Source organism: Cervus canadensis, chromosome 15 (assembly GCF_019320065.1).
Source record: "Cervus canadensis isolate Bull #8, Minnesota chromosome 15, ASM1932006v1, whole genome shotgun sequence".
Classification (NCBI taxonomy): domain Eukaryota; kingdom Metazoa; phylum Chordata; class Mammalia; order Artiodactyla; family Cervidae; genus Cervus; species Cervus canadensis.
The window spans coordinates 41,082,569-41,100,682 of NC_057400.1; the positions used below are offsets into that span (position 1 = coordinate 41,082,569).

Here is an 18,114-nt window from a genome sequence, read left to right on the forward strand (position 1 = left end):
ATTTAACTTCCCATTAGAGACCAAAAGGAATAGAGTGTTAAAATGGACTCATTATGTCCTTTTTGTGGGTGTGCATCTAAAAATGCAGAAGACAAAATGGAAGCTCTTAAGAGGAACTGTTACAACAAGGACTTATTTCTGAGACTTTTGAAAACTGCTGAGATCTCCTTGTCATCTTCTAAATCTGAAGTAAGAAACTTTCAAAAAATGCAATGCTAATAGGACCAGGAGTGTCTTTCAATTTACCAGACATCAAGGAAACAGTAGACATTTTTCTAGTAGTGTATTGTCATGCAGAGAAGTTTAAACTATTTGGTTTCCCTAAATACTGAGAATAGGGGTTTGCTATTGGGTGATGGGAAGTGGACCCTGAGGTGGGGAGGGGAGAACATATGGAGCATATAGCCTGGCATATCATTGTGCTATCCACACGGAAGATGATGGGGGAGAGTAGAAACTCTGCCTTTCTTGCTTTGAGTTTGACTTGGATTATAATCATGGAATGAAGGTAGCCCTTGGCAAATTGTGGTTTGAACTTGCTGGAATTAGATAGTACATGCAGACCTAGCACCAGAGTACACTTTGACATCTGTACGGTCAGTCTGGCTTTTTCTAGATTCCACGGGATTTGGAGTTCTTATCTCTACCTTCAGATTTCCATCTGTAGTGTGAAATTATGAGTCTCCAAAGATGAGGTTAAGGTGATTTTGCCCCTTAAAATAAAGCCCACAGTGTCTCTCTAGGCATTATATAGTATTCTTCTGTTGGGGGCACTTGAGATAATATGTGTGAGCATGCTTTATAAACTGTAAAGTTTATCTAGAATCTAGATAAAAGTTTTGTAGCTACTGCATGGTTTAATGAAGCTTTGCAATGAAAGGAGAATTGTGATTGTGACTGAACTGCAATTCTCAGTCTGGAGCCCACTTTCAATTAGGTTTATAGTTTCATCAATTTCCTATTTAATTGTTTTAAGTCATCCAAGTGTCAGGCAATGTTCTTGTATTCTTTCTTTCATTAAGCAGAACAAATACTTAAGTTTAATGTAAAAGTTGACATAGAGAAAATATTTTTGTTTTTAGGACACTAAAAGACAGATATTTGGAAAAAGGCTGTTAAAACATTTTGGATTCTGGCTAAGTCCATGGCTTTCACCAGCTGTCCCCCTAGTTTGTCTCTCAGCTTCCTCCCTTCTTCAAGAGCCTGTATTGAAGCTTTCCTCACTGAAGTCGGTTCGTCCAGTGGCTCCATGTGTTGGATGTCTAGAGAGGGTTATGTCACTTTATTTTTAGACTCATAGTGACTTAAAAAATTAAGAAATTATCCTAATACATTAGCAAAATTATGGCATATTTTTTAAAATTATGTCTGCTTATTCATACTTAGATGTAGTTTGTTTTTATAGTTTTATTTTTGTATACAGATTCACTTAACAAGCACTAAATGTCTAGGCCAGTTTCAGGTAACTGTAGCACCTTTGAAAGTAACTTATATTGTCTGAAGCTGGGATGCTGCAGCCCAGTCTGGAGCAAAATTGGAAATAACATCTTTCTAAAGACAGGCTCGGGCTTCCCCAGTGACTCCGTGGTAAAGAATCTGCCTGCAATGCAGGAGATACAGGTTCAATCCCTGGGTTGAGAAGATTCCCCTGGAGTAGAGAATGGTAACCCACTCCAATATTCTTGCCTGGGTAATCCCATGGACAGAGAAGCCTGGTGGGCTACAGTCCGTGGATCCACAAAAGAACTGAACATGACTTAGTGACTTAACAACAACAACAAAGACAGGCCTAGAAATCCTAGTCCAAGCATTTAAGATATTTCCTTTCTTGGGGAGCAGGTCTCAGTTACACCTGGCTGCTAGGCAATTGTTCACAGGGGATAGCCAAGAAAACAGTGCAGGCCACCAAAAACTAGACCAACCCATCCACCTCATGTATTGGTACAGGTTTCACAATGCAAATCACAGAACCTTTGTAGGATATGTGTGCCATCAAAAATGGAATCACTGCCTCTGGTAAGCCACCAGCTATGTGAGTCTGTGACACAGGTAAGATGGGTTGAAAAGGAATATTTGCTATTAGGCCACAGAAAGCAGCGTTCAGTCCAGTATATGTTGATCCATTTTCAAGGAGATTCCTTTCTGCTTCCAGTAGTTGGTTGATTTTTCTGATTAGAATATCAATTAAGTTCTCCTTGACAGTATCATCTGGTTCATGATGTTCCATCTTGAGCTTTTCCCTCTTCTCCCAGCAATCTTCCTCGGTCTTCTTCAGCCACACAAGGGCTCACTCAAGCCTTTGCTCAACTCACCCAGGCACAGCCATCTTTTGGCTTATTTTCATTGTTCATACCTAACAAATGAACACCCTTGACACAAAGGAATAGATATTTTAAAAACTTAAGTTGATGCACTTAAGTTTGATATACTGGGCATAAAGGTGATTAAGACATAATAATTCCTCAAGGAATTCTCAGTCCAGCAAACTGTAAAATAATATATGATAAATAATTGCACATAATTGTTGATAAGATTACCCAACCAGAAAGTACTTCTATTGCATCATCTTTTTTCACAGAGAAGGTCAAAACTTCAAACCGAAATTCTTTCCTATGTGGAAACCTAGACCAAGGAAACTCTCGACCCCTTCACGGACCCTGAGTGCACTGGGCTGGCTATTCACCTCCCCAGGGACCCACTCTCTGGGCCATTGAGGTTGCTGGAGAATATGCAGCCACATTCTTTTCACTGTGATTTTCAAGGTGACAGTGTGAGTTGCCATTTCACAACTGGGAAAGTCCCATTGTCTCCTTGCCCATCAGTGGTGCTGAAGCTTTTTTCAAAGCAGTTCTCTCACTTTGAAAGCTCTTTTCATGTTTCAAAATACCAGAGAGAGCAAACTGATGCTAAATTGCATAAGCTGTAGAGCAATCCATCGGACTAGGGGAAAAAAAAAGTTGGTCTGGCTATTTTGTTCCACTCTGCACAGATAACACTCAATATCCTAATGGAACTAAAATACATTACTGTCTAGGAGAGAGGGAGACTACAATAACAAGTAGTCAATTTTCCCTCCTGAAAAACTTCTTTTTGAGAAGACATACTGAATACATTCTACACAAATCCTAGTTCCTATTTGCACATTGTAATGCTTCAATATATTTGAGGGTTTTTTGACCTCATGAGATACCTCCCAATCTGTGCCTTGTGTATGTCCTGTCTCACCATCAACTCAAAGCAATTGGAAGAGACTAAGAGATTCAGTTCTGAAAAACAAACCTCATCATAATGGAAAATCCAATTAACTTTAGATACAGTAGCCACATACCAATAACAACACTGTAATTTTGACTTCTATGAAAATGACTTAGCTGTTCATTGGGTAGCATGTCAAAAATTAAACAATGCCACTTATTTTCCTTGTCTTGAGATCTAACACTACCTGGTGAATTAGAAGACCAACTACTGATATACATTTAACTAGATTTCATGCCTGGAATCTTTGTGTTTTACTGATTTATTTTGTATGTTCTGGGGTGAAGGAAAATAATTATCTCTGGGAACCCAGACTGAACTCCTATTCCACAGTTTGTAGATTGTGAAACGATGATGTTGATAATGTTGATGTCATTTTTAGCTTTCCTAAGTGAAAAGTGATATGAAATAATGATATTATCAAGCTTACCGTCTTGGCTGCTTTGTGAGAGAAGTCAGAAAGTGATTGTTATCCCTTCTTAAGGGAAGATAAACTGGGAAGCTGCAGGAAATGTTGCTGAAATGTTCATACATGATTGTTGGTGGAGCTGAAACAAAAGCCAATCTCAATACCAGGCTGTGTCCAGCCTCCAGGCTATTCCTGCTCACATTGGCAAAGGGGGCACACCCTGGGTTTCCAGTGCAAACCTTACTTTTATTACTTCTTACAGCTATGAGTTAGCTGCATTCAAAACAAATATCTAGTTTTTACCAAAAATGGCAATGGATAGAAAGATGGTTAAGTCCTAATCCTTGCCCTCTAGAGGGTTTAAACAATATGACAAATACAAAGCAGAGAAATCATAGCCAGCATATTAGACATACAAGAATATTATATTAATGTCTTCTTGAAAGTAGGTAAACCAAAAATTATGGGTATGTAAATACATACTTGGGCTTCCATGGTGGCTCAGACGGTAAAGAATCCACCTGCAGTGCAGGAGACCTGGGTTCGATCCCTGGGTCGGGAAGATCCCCTGGAGAAGAGAATGGCAACCCGCTCCAGTAGTATTCTTGCCTGGAGACTCCCATAGACAGAGGAGCTTGGAGGGCTACAGTCCATGGAGTCGCAAAGAGTCGGATACGACTGAGTGACTAGCACTTTCACTTTTCTAATACATACTTTTAAGTTCAAGAGTGATGTGCAAGGAGATCTCTTGAAAGGAAAATCAGGGAAAGCAGATGAGGAAAGAGGGGAGAGGACTGGGCCGCACTTCCCTCCCCAGTGGTTTTTTTTGGGTTAGCCAGCCTGGTCTTCCCCAGGTAGAGTTTCTGCAACTTAATACTGCATGTAAGACTTACAGAGGGAAATTTTTTTTTTTAAATGCAGATTCGTGGGTTCCACCCACAGACATCCAGATACCACTGGTTCAGAGTGATATTTGAGATCTCCATTTTAAGTCAGCCTGCAGCGGCTGAGAGTCAAGCTTTGGACTTTGAGTTGGGAAACAGTGCTCTGAGATCAGTCGTGTGTTGTAAGGAAAGAAGAGAACTGACTTGGAAGATATGGGTGATGTGGGGCTTCACACACGGTGGTCTCTGCAATCTTTGTCTCATAGGAGAGTAGGACTGAAAGAGGAGAGGAAAAGTCAGCTCTCCGTAATTAACTAACACAGCCTTCTCCCAGCCCAAGTGTACTTGGGCACAGCCCCATGTGCCTGCATCAGAGAAATCTGACTCCTGACCGTATTTCCACTTTCCCTGTCTGTCTCCTATTTCCTCTGACCCTCCTATTATGCTCCATCTGGGGCACGGTTGCTCCCGCTTTCCATTTATGAATAATTTGGGGCTATATTTAGGCATCTGAAGTCATTAGGCACCTACGGTTTCTGTATACAGCCTATAAGGTTTTATTTTATTTTTTAGAATTCTAGAAATTCATGAGAAAGAAAGCTCTTAATATTAGGTCACTTAGTCAATTACCTCCTTTCCTGCCTAATGCAAAATTATTCCCAATAGTCCTGTTTCTAGTGCTCTGTCGCCTATTTTTAAATGTACTGATGGTGATTCTGCCCCTCCCCTCAAGAGACCCTTATCCTGCCTCACCAAGCTCAGTGTCAGGGGCTTTCCCTGGTAATTAGCTCCAACTTGCTATTTCTTCTCTTTCCCATTATCCTTGGTTATCAATTCCCTTGTAACAACATTATTTCTCTCACATAAGCTCTATATTTTTAGACAGTTTCCTCAGTTTCACAAGCCACTGTTAAAAAGAGTTGAGCTACTTAGTACCAGTCCATATCTTAATTAGTCGCACTACTGGACAATGAAGACGGACCTAATGGAAACTGTCTTTGGGTCCCACTGTGTCTCGCCACGGGCCACATTACCTTGTGCCTGCAACCTCTGTGCTTGTCTGCATTGATTTTATCAGTCTGAGTTCACCCCCTGTACAGAGTAGTGTCTCTTTCAGCATAATGTGTCTAGATCACATGAAGGTGTATAAAAAAGGGCCATCTCGTTATCTGAAAATTGGGAATGAGACTGCCTACTTGGTTACATTTCTACAAAGGTTAAATGACACCAGGTTCAGAAAAGAAATTAGCAAAAATTCTAGTGTGCAGTCAACATAATAAAATCCTGAGGCATATCTATATGGTACTAATAGGAATATACCTCATTCTGTTTCTAGCTCTCTCACTTGCTAGTTGTCTGACATCAACACAATGTGCAATGATCTATTATATAATCCTTCACAGTTGCTGGACTGAGTATCCCTTGAAGAGAGGAACTGTGCCTTGTTCATCTTTCTGCCCGGGGCATCAGACTTAAATGTATCAGCCTAAGTTGTTTTACCCTCCTGAGCCTCAATGTTCACTTCTGTGAAATGAGCACAGATGATCTGCCTTTGGCTCAGACACATTTTATGCCTTAGCTGACATCTTCCTAGCCCACATTTTTGCTCCAGCCTTTGCTGCAGATAACACACTTGCACAGGAAGAGGTGGAAGACCCCTCACTTCCCCCGCACCCTGAGGAATCCTGCCAACACCCACGGGACATCTGCAGGAGCCTGGGTCCAATCACCCAAGCAGGGGTTCTCATCGGGAAGATGTGGTGATCATACCGTGGGAAGGAGCTGAGAGAAATACATTTGTCCGCCCCAAAGTTGCAGAAGCTGTGATAATCTGTTCTAGGAAAATACACCCTACTAGAAAGAGGCCAGGGACACTGTTAACAACCTACAATATACAAGGTAGCCCCAATGACAAAGAATTGCCCAACCCACAATGCCAGTGGTGCTGCTGTTGAGAAACTCAGACCAAGAGACCCTACAAAAACCTCATCTGAGGAAAATGCCTCATAAGATATGCTCCTTCCTCTTGTGTTCGGACCTTATCACCTTCTCCACTCCAGAATGGACCCGTTAGAAGGTTATTGCTCTGCTCTATAAGTGCATACACAAATACAAAAGATTTATTTTATATAGAGTTGGACACGACTGAGTGACTAAGCACAGCACAAGAGCAAGACTTTGGTACCTACCCTGTAGTGTCAGAGCTGTGATGGAGGAGTGCTCAGGTCACAGCACCATCACAGGGGATATATGCTCCTTGCTCTGGGGAGAAACAGCAGAGCTAAAGAATTGCAAGGCAGAAACCAAGGGAACAAGTGTAGGAGCAGATGCTGAAGGTGCTCGTATACAAGGTTAGAGTACAATACTTGAGAGGGGAGAATTTACTGATACTGGAAACTTCTTCCATGATCTAGAGTTTGATGTCTTAGTGAGGACAAACAAAATTGGTCCTAATGCATTGCTGGGATCATTCTTTGAAGGTTATCTGACCAAAGTAAATCAGGAATAGAATTGCTTTGGCGGAATATTGGGGAAAGGATCAAAAGACTCAGAGAGATGGAATGTTGGCATGGATTTATGTTAGAACAAAGCGCTCAGCACCCAGCTATGATCCCTGAGGAGGTCTAAAGGACACTCTTCAACCTGGCTAATAAAGAATGTGTCAACACGGTGGAGAAACTTGGCTGTGGCTGCTGACTGATGGTGGGAGATACAACATTGGAACTGGTTTCCCTGGTATTGCTGGGATTCTAAAATAGCAGAAGCAATTTTTGTCTTTAGGGAAACATGGTGGACATCATTATAGAAATGGGCAGCAAGGCCAGAGTGACAATCAGAGTGCCTTAACCTATAGGGATCTGTGGGAAAGGTTAATAGATGATGGATGGGTAACCAACTAGAGTTAGGTTTCATCTGTATAACCAGAAGTTGAAATTCAGCAAGCAAAAAACTGCTGCCAGTCACTACAATAGAAAAATCACACACACACCCATTTTCTAGGTCTAAGTCAATTCTCAGAGTCTGAGCTCAGTCTCAGATCCAGAGCTCACCAACTAATGAGGAGGCTAGATCCTCTCAAGGAAGTATCCTGAAATACCACTATAAATATATGATAAATATTTCCCAATTCCCAAGGAACTCTGAAGCTAGTTACCAGAGTAAGTATGTACTGGGGAAAGAAGAATTCCCAGACCATTCAAGAGGCTATAAGGCAGAGGATCACAGTTGACTCTGACAGCAAGAAATCTAAAATTCCACTATAGCCTTCAATAGAGCAAGGCTCATGTAAGCAAGACAATGAGTGGAATTCTGGCCCATGTCCCTCCAGGAGAGGTCCAATGGGTCTGCTGACATCTGTGCAGTTATTGCCCATTCCCTTATGCAATCAAGATTTGTTCCTTGACTGAAGGAATAAGAGCAATGGTGTTTGGAAAGGACAAGAGGAAGTCTCTAAACCGTCATTGTTATGTCTCAGAAGGAATTTCAGAAATTAGCATCACTATCAAAGATTTAAAGGATTAAGGGATATCCTCATTTAGTTTACCTACTTGGTTGCAGCAAAAACTAGAGGGATCATGGTGAACGACAGTGGACAAAAACAAACATAAAAAGTGGCTGTCATAATCACATCTGCTATACCAGATGTAGTATTTTCCTAGAAAATTATCACAGCTTCTGGTACTTAATATGCAGCTTTTGAGCAGAAATGTATTTTTCTCAATCCCCATAAATAATAAGGATCAAAAGCTGTTTGCTGTGATGTAAGAAAAACCTACGCATCTGAATGCAGAGTTCCAAAGGAAAGACATACCCATCTGAATGCAGACTTCCAAAGAATAGCAAGGAGAGATAAGAATGCCTTCCTCAGTGATACAGAGGAAAACAATAGAATGGAAAGACTAGAGATATCTTCAACAAAATTGGAGATACTAAGGGAACATTTCATGCAAAGATGGGTACAGTAAAGGACAGAAATGGTATGGACCTAAAGAAGCAGAAGATATTAAGAATACACAGAAGAACTATACAAAAAATACCTTCATGACCCAGATAACCATAACTCACCTAGAGCCAGACATGCTGGAATGTGAAGTCAAGTGGGATTTAGGAAGCATCACTACAAACAAAACTAGTGGAGGTGATGGAATTCCAGTTGAGCTATTTCAAATCCTAAAAGATGATGCTGTGAAAGTGCTGCACTCAATATGCCAGCAAATTTGGAAAACTCAGCAGTGGCCACAGGACTGGAAAAGGTCAGTTTTCTTTCCAATCCCAAAGAAAGGCTATGCCAAAGAATGTTCAAACTATTGCACAATTGCACTCATCTCACACACTCGCAAAGTAATGCTTAAAGTTCTCCAAGCCAGGCTTCAATAGCACATGAACTGAGAACTTCCAGATGTTCAAGCAGGATTTAGAAAAGGCAGAGGGACCAGAGATCAAATTGCCAACATCCGTTGGATCATTGAAAAAGCAAGAGAGTTCCAGAAAAACATCTACTTCTGCTTCATTGACTATGCCAAAGCCTTTGACTGTGTGGATCACAACAAACTGTGGACAATTCTTCAAGAACTAGGAATACCAGACCACCTGACCTGCCTCCTGAGAAATCTGTATGCAGGTCAAGAAGCAACAGTGAAAACCGGACATGGAACAAAAGACTTGTTCCAAATTGAGAAAGGAGTATGTCAAGGCTTAATATTGTCACCCTGTTTATTTAACTTATGTGCAGGGTACGTGATGAGAAATGCTGGACTGGATAAAGCTCAAGCTGGAATCAAGATTGCCAGGAGAAATATCAATAACCTCAGATATGCAGATGACATCACCCTTTGGGCAGAAAGCAAAGAGGAACTAAAGAGCCTCTTGATGAAAGTGAAAGAGGAGAATGAAAAAATTGGCTTAAAACTCAACATTCAAAAAACAAATATCACGGCATCTGGTCCCATCACTTCACGGCAAAGTGATGGGGAAACAATGGAAATAGTGACAGATTTTATTTTCTTAGTCTCTAAAATCACTGCAGATGGTAACTGCAGCCATGAAATTAAAAGACACTTGCTCCTTGGATGAAAAGCTATGACCAACCTAGACAGCATATTAAAAAGCAGAGACATTATTTTGCCAACAAAGTTCCATCTAGTCAAAGCTATGGTTTTTCCAGTAGTCATTTATGGATGTAAGAGTTGGATCATAAAGAAAGCTGAACACTGAAGAATTGATGCTTTTGAACTGTGGTATTGGAGAAGACTCTTGAGAGTCCCTTGAACTGCAAGGAGATCAAGCCAGTCAACCTTAAAGGAAATCAGTCTTAAATATTCACTGGAAGGACTGATGCTGAAGCTGAAGCTCCAATACTTTGGCCACCTGATGTGAAGAGCTGACTCATTAAAAAAGAGCCTGATGTTGGGAAAGATTGAGGGCAGGAGGAGAAGGGGACAACATAGGATTAGATGGTTAGATGGCATCACCGACTCCATGGACATCAGTCTGAGCAAGCTCCAGGAGTTGGTGATGGACAGAGAAGCCTGGGGTGCTGCAGTCCATGGAGTCACAAAAGAGTCCACTAAAACTGAGCAACTAAACTGAGGAAAGACCTATTAATTCATTGTCTGTTTTATCCTAGGACCAGGTTAAATCTCTGTTCTCTGTCACAATACAGTCCACAGAGATCTTGATCATCTTGATATTCCACAGAACCAGCATGATTGCTGGTTGACAACACTGATAACACCAGGGTAATTGGTGAGTAGGAAGTGTTTAGATTGTCCTGGTAAAACATATATTTTATTTTCTTGGGCTCTGAAATCACTGTAGACAGTGACTGTAGCCTTGAAACAAAGACACTTGCTCCTTGAAAGGAAAGCTATGACAAACCTAGACAGCATATTAAAACGCAAAGACATCACTTTGCCGACAAAGGTCCACACAGTCAAAGCTATGGTTTTTCCAGTAGTCATGTACTGATGTGAGAGCTGGACCATAAAAAAGACTGAGTGCTGAAGAACCGATGCTTTTGAATTGTGGTGCTGGAGAAGACTCTTGAGAGTCCCTTAGTCTAAGGAGATCAAACCAGTCAATCGTAAAGGAAATCAACTCTAAATATTCACTAGGACTGATGCTATAGCTGAAGCTCCAATACTTTGGCTACTTGATGTGAAGAGCTAAATCATTGGAAAAGATCCTGATGCTGGGAAAGATTGGAGGCAAAAGTAGAAGAGGTGGTATAGGATGAGATGGTTAGATAGCATCACTGACTCAATGGACATGAATTTGAGCAAACTCCAGGAGATAAGACAGGGAAGTCTAGTGTGCTGCAGTCCATGGGGTTGCAAAGAGTTGGATACCACTTAATGACTGAACAACAACAACAAGAAGGCAATAAAACCCTCAAAGTTTTCAAGTACCTGCCACAAGAGTGATGTTTTTAAAGATACAATGAACTGAAACACTTGGGGAAAATCTCCTCTATTATATCACGTCTACCTCTTTGCCACCCCATGGACTATAGCCCTCCAGGCTCCTCTATCCATGGAATTTTCCAGGCAATAATACTCGAGTGGGTTGCCATTTCCTCCTCCAGAGGATCTTCCAGACCCAGAGATAGAAACATCTCTTGCGTCTCCTGCACTGGCAAACAGATTCTTTACCACTGCACCACCTGGGAAGCCCTTTTTAAATATATCAAAAATGACAAATTGTTCACCTACATGTCCTACCTTAAGCAAGAGGCACTTCACCTGGTAGATTTATTGTTTTTTAAGGCACTTTCACTTTTGATTTTGTGTTGAAGTATAGCCAATTGACAGTGTTGTGATAGTTTCAGGTGGGCAGCAGAGGGACTTTACATACACACGTATCCATTCTCCCCCAAACTCCCCACAGGGAACTCTGCTCAGTGCTTTATGGCAGCCTGCAGGGTAGGCTTATTTGGATACTGATGTCGGCACATACCACACATACTCTGTGAACCAGTTATCAATATCTTGGAAGGCTGCCCAGAATCAGCAGACCTGCCTAGAGGAGGTCCAGGCTGCACTCTGAGCTGCCCTGATGCTCAGGTTGTATAAAAGATGAATGCCGCATTAGGACGCTGTATAGAGTGTCTGTCAAATCTCATTATGAGAGCCTCAGTGCAAACCCTGGTTCTGGAGCAAGGTCAAACCTTTGAAGACATGGGACAACTCGCCATCTCAAAAGCAGCTCCTGGCATGCTTCTGAGCCCCAGTAGAGGCTAGGACATCAAGTGCGTCTAAGTACCTAGAGCTGCCTATGATGAGTTGGGATTATGAGACCCACAAAGTCATAAGGTTATCCAGGAATGGAAGGAAACCTCTATATGATGTGAATAGTACATGACACGGAGGACTGAACTGAGGCAGACCAGAGAGTACAAGTTGCATAACCACATGGCTTCGACTTCCACGTGACTTTCCTTTGTTGCACTGTCTTCCTTTAGCTACACCGACGATCTTGTGGAGGCTTCGCTATGACCAGTTTACAGAGGAGAAAACATTTGAGCCTGGTTCACAGGTGGATTAGCTCAATTTATTTATAACTGAAAATGCACATTACAGCCACACTCAAAGGTGACCCTGAAGGTAAGTGGAAAATGAAAGTTTTCCCAGGAGCTATAAGAGGAGCCAAGTGTTTACTGTTTATATACCTTGTATGCAGGGAGAAACTGCCTGAAGTGAAGATAGGCAGTAGACTTCTGGGCAGACAGATGGCTTTACTGGTTGGTCAGGATCCTGAAACGACCACAATTAGAGGCTTGGAGACAAGGAGGTTTGAGAAACAGGTTTGTGGATGAATCTTGGCAGAGAAACCAAACCATGTATGGGTATTGGTGTCTTGTGTTAATGTTCACTTTTAACATTCTAGAATATTCAGAGAGGTTCTGGACAATCTGGTGAATGGGTTTACTTGTCCAGGGGATATCAGTCAGCTTCTGACTTCAGCCACCCTGGTGCTTGCACAGTGGTTCCATGGGTGAAGCAACCTTAGAAGCAGAGATGGGCTCTCTCTCACTAAGATGGAACTGACTATTGTCACTGCTGAATTCCTAAGCTGCCAGCAGCAGATATGCAGTATGGTGCCTCAGTATAGAAACATCCCTCAAGAAGGTCAACTATGTGGTGACAAGCTGGTGGCATCCTAGAAGGGCAATAATATATCTTAACACTTGCTTTGATTATGAGTTTGCTTTTCTTATCCAAGATTCCTCAGGTAGCATCATTCTGAGGGCTTGAAGATCATATGGTTTACAACTTAGGATCCCAGTAACATTGCCTCAGATCGAGGGACACATTTTATGGTGAAAGCAAATGAAATGAGTGCATGGCAAAAGAATCCTCAGATCGCACAGTGTACCATAGCACTTTGAAGAAGCCAGCCTGGTAAAATGATGAAATCACCTATTAAGGGTCCAGCTAGGAGACCAGCTTGTGGACCACATCCAGCAAGGCTGACTGTGTCCTCCAAGATTCCCTAAATGTAGTGAAGCTATAGCCAACACACAGTGAAGTGTCATTAAAATGCAGGGTCTGAAAAACAGGGGATAGAAGTAGGATTGGCCCCTTTATCCCCACCCCTAGTGACTCACTTTCAGAATTCATGCTGCCTATTTCTACATTCTTAGGCTCTGTTGTTGTTATTGTTGTTTAGTCACTAAGTTGTGTCCAATTCTTTTGCAATCCCATAGACTGCAGCCTGCCAGAGTCCTCTTTCCATGGGATTTCCCAGGCAAGACTACTGGAGTGGGTTGCCATTTTCTTCTCCAGGGGATCTTCCTGACCGAGGAATTGAACCCACATCTCCTGCATTGAAGGGAGATTCTTTACTGCTGAGCCAACAAGGAAGCCCTCCTTAGGCTCTACTGGATTAAAAACCCTGAGTTCTGGCATTCGGGATGAAAATGAAGGGTAGGAGAAATAGTTTCTGCCAGAGAACACAGAAAGAGTTACACTGAATTTAAAGCTATGACTACTACATATTCTGTCATTTGGGAGCCTCTCAAACCAATGGACCAACAAGCAAAGAAAGGAGTTGCCACACTCCCAGGCAACTGATGGGGCAACTGACTCTGATTATTATCAAGAAATTTGGTATTTCTGTATGATATCACTATGCATGCACGCTAAGCTGCTTCAGTTGTATCCGACTGTATGTAACCCTACAAACTATAGCCCACCAGGCTCCTGTGTCCAATGGGATTCTCCAGGCAAGAATATTGGAATGGGTTGCCATGCCCTCCTCCAGGGATGATATCACTATCTGTGGAACCTAAAATATACAACAAAGTAGTGAATATAATATAAAAGAGGCAGACTCACAGATACAGAGAAAAAATGAGTGAGGAGGGCAATATAGAGTGGGGGAGTAGGGGGCACAAACTTTTGGAGGAAAGAGGTTCAAGTATGTATTGTACACATGGGAAATATAGCCAATATTTTGTAATAACTGTTGATGGAAAGTGATCTTTAAAAACTTTATAACTATTTTTTCAAATTTAAAGAAATTAGATATTTGCTACACAATTGTGGCATGAAGGAATTTAACTCTAACCCACGATATTCACTGGGGCTCCTCTTGATGCTTGCAAACAATTTCAGCAAACAGTCTAACAAAAATAAAGCAAGTAAGAGATCCAGATTCTGGAAGATAAATGCTCAAATCAAGAACTTAAAGCATGTTAACACCCTCTGGAGCAACTTTTGGCTAAGGAGGGAATGGAAGCTAGCGGATAAATACTTTCCTTCTCCTATTTCAGGTGAATAAGCCTGAACCACAGCTGACACAATCCCTCAAAAGGCTCCCAGGTAAACTGAACCCTAGTTGCCCAGGTTGGTAACCAGCTCAATACTGTACCTTGAGCCTGGCTTTCCCTCCTCCTCACCTCACCCTTCCCAGTATCCTCAGTCTCATTCCCTGCGATAACTTCCCCAGATCAGCTGCCCACACTGTCATCATCTCAGCCTCTGCTTTTTGAAAGAATCCCCAAAGTACTATTGTGACAACCTCCAAGAGTATTATTGTGAATATCTTGTGAAATAGCCTAGAGCTGGCATAGGATATCGGGGAGAAAATGTACAAGAACTTAAATATATCTTGGTAACTTTTCTAATGCCCAAGGATAAAAATAAAATCCTTCTAACCTTCAGGTAGAAAATAACCATAATAATAATAAGAGGTCACCTGGAAAGGAAAAAGAATTCATACTGATATTGAAAATCTCATCTATAACACTAAAAACTAGAAAATAGTTGTATTTGCAAGTAAGAAGAATGTGACTCTAAGATTCTATAGCCAAACTATTCTTGTGTGACAGCAAGAAACAGACATTTTCAGATAGGTAGAGGTTTCAGAAAGCCCCACAACAGCAGAGACTATCTAGAAACACCACTCGAGGTAATCTTTAACCAGAGGAAGCTGCAAAAATAACTTAAGAAAATGGAATACATGGTATATAAAAAACCATGGTCGGTATTGAAATTAGAAAAATGGGTAGGTAAGTCTAGCTATCATGATGATGTATCACTAACTTTTATAAAGGTTATAGAAATCAAATATTAAAAATATGACTACTTATTTTGTGTGCCACCACAGTCCTATGGATATTGTTGTTGTTGTTGTTAAGTCACTAAGTCATATCTGACTGTGAACCCACAAATAGTAGCGTGTTAGGCTTCTCTGTCCTTCACTATCTCCCAGAGTTTGCTCAGACTCACAGCCATTGAGTCGGTGATGCCATCCAACTATTTCATCCTCTGTCACTAGGGACACAGTAAATATTAAAAGCCAATTTGTTCCTTTCCTGACCTGTTATTAATATTTCATGTCATCATGAAACATACATTCAAACAAAAGAATGCATATATAACATATAATATGCATGCATGCTTGCTAAGTCACTTCAGTCATGTCCAACTCTTTGTGACTCTATGAACTGTAGCCTGCCAGGCTTCTCTGTCCATGGGATTTTCTAGGCAAGAATACTGGAGTGGGATTTTTAAGAGTTTAGGGAAGAACAAGATGGTGGAGGAGTAGGTGGATGTGGAGAACATCTCTCTCCATGGATACATCAGGAATACACCTTCAGACACAGAACTGCATGAAGAACACGAGCTGAGTGCAGACAGGAGTACCTAATAGTGGAAAAGAATATATAGAACCACGCAAAACTCGGTAGGATGAAGGAACTAGTGGGAAAAACAGGAGTGTTAGTAGGACTGGACCTGCCCTCAGCAGGTGGGGAAACTGAAGCAGGGATCAATCCCCACATCGGGGCAATTGTCTGAGTCAGAGGAGAAACATATAAGGCTGAGAATGAAACAGCTGATCTGTGGCAGCCTAAATGGAATGAGAATCAAACAGTCCTTGCAGCAGCCATACCTACCCCAGACAGGAACCTTGTCCCCTGGAAGACGCAGTGGCTAGGAGCTGGAGTTTAGGGATTGTGGAGCAATCCCAGGGCGAGGACTGCTGTTGACTGCAGAGAGATGGATTGAGAGAACATGAGGGAGGAGATCGTGGTGGGCAATGCCAGGAGCCAGGCAGCCATGGGAGCAAGGTGATACTTCTGAGTCATGCTTAGAGGTAGAGCCATCACCATAGCTTCTCTCTCCCCACAGTCCAGCATGGCAGCTGAACAACAGAGAGGCTGGCCCATCAAATGCCTGACACTGAACTACAGAGTAGGACCCCACCCAGGGTGCCCCTTTAAGTGCCTGACGCTCGGATCTACAGAGTAGGACCCCAGCCAGGGGAGGGGGGGGCCTCTATGTGCCTGATGCGCGGAGCACAGAGAGGGACCCCAGGCAAGGGAGCCCTCTAAGTGCCTGAACAGGTGGAGCTATGGAGAAAGACTAGCCAAAGAGGCCTTCTGATTGCCAGATACAAGAGGCTCCAAAAAAGACTCTGCTAGGGCCATGACTCCTGCGGCAGAGGCAGTCCGTGTCCCTGCACTCTTGACGCCGCCAGGGTCCCCACAAGCCAAGCAGCTGCACCACCTTCACACTCAACCTTCACTGGGGCAGAGCTGCCACAGGCAAAAAAAGAAAAAGTACTGCGTCTATGCGGACAGGGTCACTTCGGTGGTGTCCAACTCTTTGTGACCATGTAGAGGTGGCCTGCCAGGTATCTTTGTCATAGAGGGGTTCTCCAGGCAAGAATACTGGAGCTTATTGGCCAACACTGGTTACCATACCAAAAGCAGCATATTTCCTGCTGCCCTAGCTGCCTCCCCCGAGTACCTGGTGCTGCCAGAAACTCTGCAACCCAAGCAGCTGCACCACCTCCACACCTGAGTCTCACAGGAGCAAACCCAAGTCCTCCAGAGCAGCCTCGGGAGCAAACCCCAATGGGTGACACACGTGTAGGGGTGGAAAGAAAACCACAGTTGAAACCCAGGGGCAGTGTGGCTAAGGAAGAAGACCCAAAACTTTCCCATCAACTGTACAAAGTGCAGATTAAACCCACACTACCAACTAGGCAGAGTCTGTGTCTATGGAATATATGAAAGGTCATCGAGAGCTCCCACGAAAGAAAACACACGAGTTCTGATAGCTGTGGACATTGGAGGCAAGAACACACAGGCGTAGGACCAGATTAGAATCTGAGCTGCCCCCACAGCAGGTCCAGAGATCAGCACAGTGTTGGAGGGCATCCTAGGGAGGTAAGGTGAACTGTGACTCCCAATGAGGGAAAGGACTCTGACAGCAGTGACTCAAGGAAAACATTTATTATTCTTATTTCTTGACTTGTTCTGTAGATTCTTTTGGATTTTCCCCCCTTTTTCACCCTCTGTTGTAGCTGTCAATTTTTTTTCATTTATTTTTATTAGTTGGAGGCTAATTACTTTACAATATTGTAGTGGGTTTTGTCATACATTGACATGAATCAGCCATGGATTTACATGTACTCCCCATTCCGACCCCCCCTCCCACCTCCCTCTCCACCCAATTCCTCTGGGTCTTCCCAGTGCACCAGGCCCGAGCACTTGTCTCATGCATCCCACCTGGGCTGGTGATCTGTTTCACCCTTGATAGTATACTTGTTTCGATGCTGTTCTTTCAAAACATCCCACCCTCGCCTTCTCCCACAGAGTCCAAAAGTCTGTTCTGTACTTCTGTGTCTCTTTTTCTGTTTTGCATATAGGGTTATCATTACCATCTTTCTAAATTCCATATATATGTGTTAGTATACTGTAATGGTCTTTATCTTTCTGGCTTACTTCACTCTGTATAATGGGCTCCAGTTTCATCCATCTCATTAGAATTGATTCAAATGAATTTCTTTTTAACAGCTGAGTAATATTCCATGGTGTATATGTACCACAGCTTCCTTATCCATTCATCTGCTGATGGGCATCTAGGTTGCTTCCATGTCCTGGCTATTATAAACAGTGCTGCGATGAACACTTGGGGGTGCACGTGTCTCTTTCAGATCTGGTTTCCTCAGTGTGTATGCCCAGAAGTGGGATTGCTGGGTCATATGGCAGTTCTATTTCCAGTTTTTTAAGAAATCTCCACACTGTTCTCCATAGTGGCTGTACTAGTTTGCGTT

At 42.5% G+C, this 18,114-nt stretch overlaps 1 pseudogene; it reads right to left on the minus strand.

Annotated features, from left to right (window-relative positions):
• Positions 1 to 1,439: 1,439 nt before the first annotated feature.
• LOC122453627 lies at positions 1,440 to 2,285 on the minus strand (annotated as a pseudogene).
• Between the last annotated feature and the right edge of the window lie 15,829 nt (positions 2,286 to 18,114).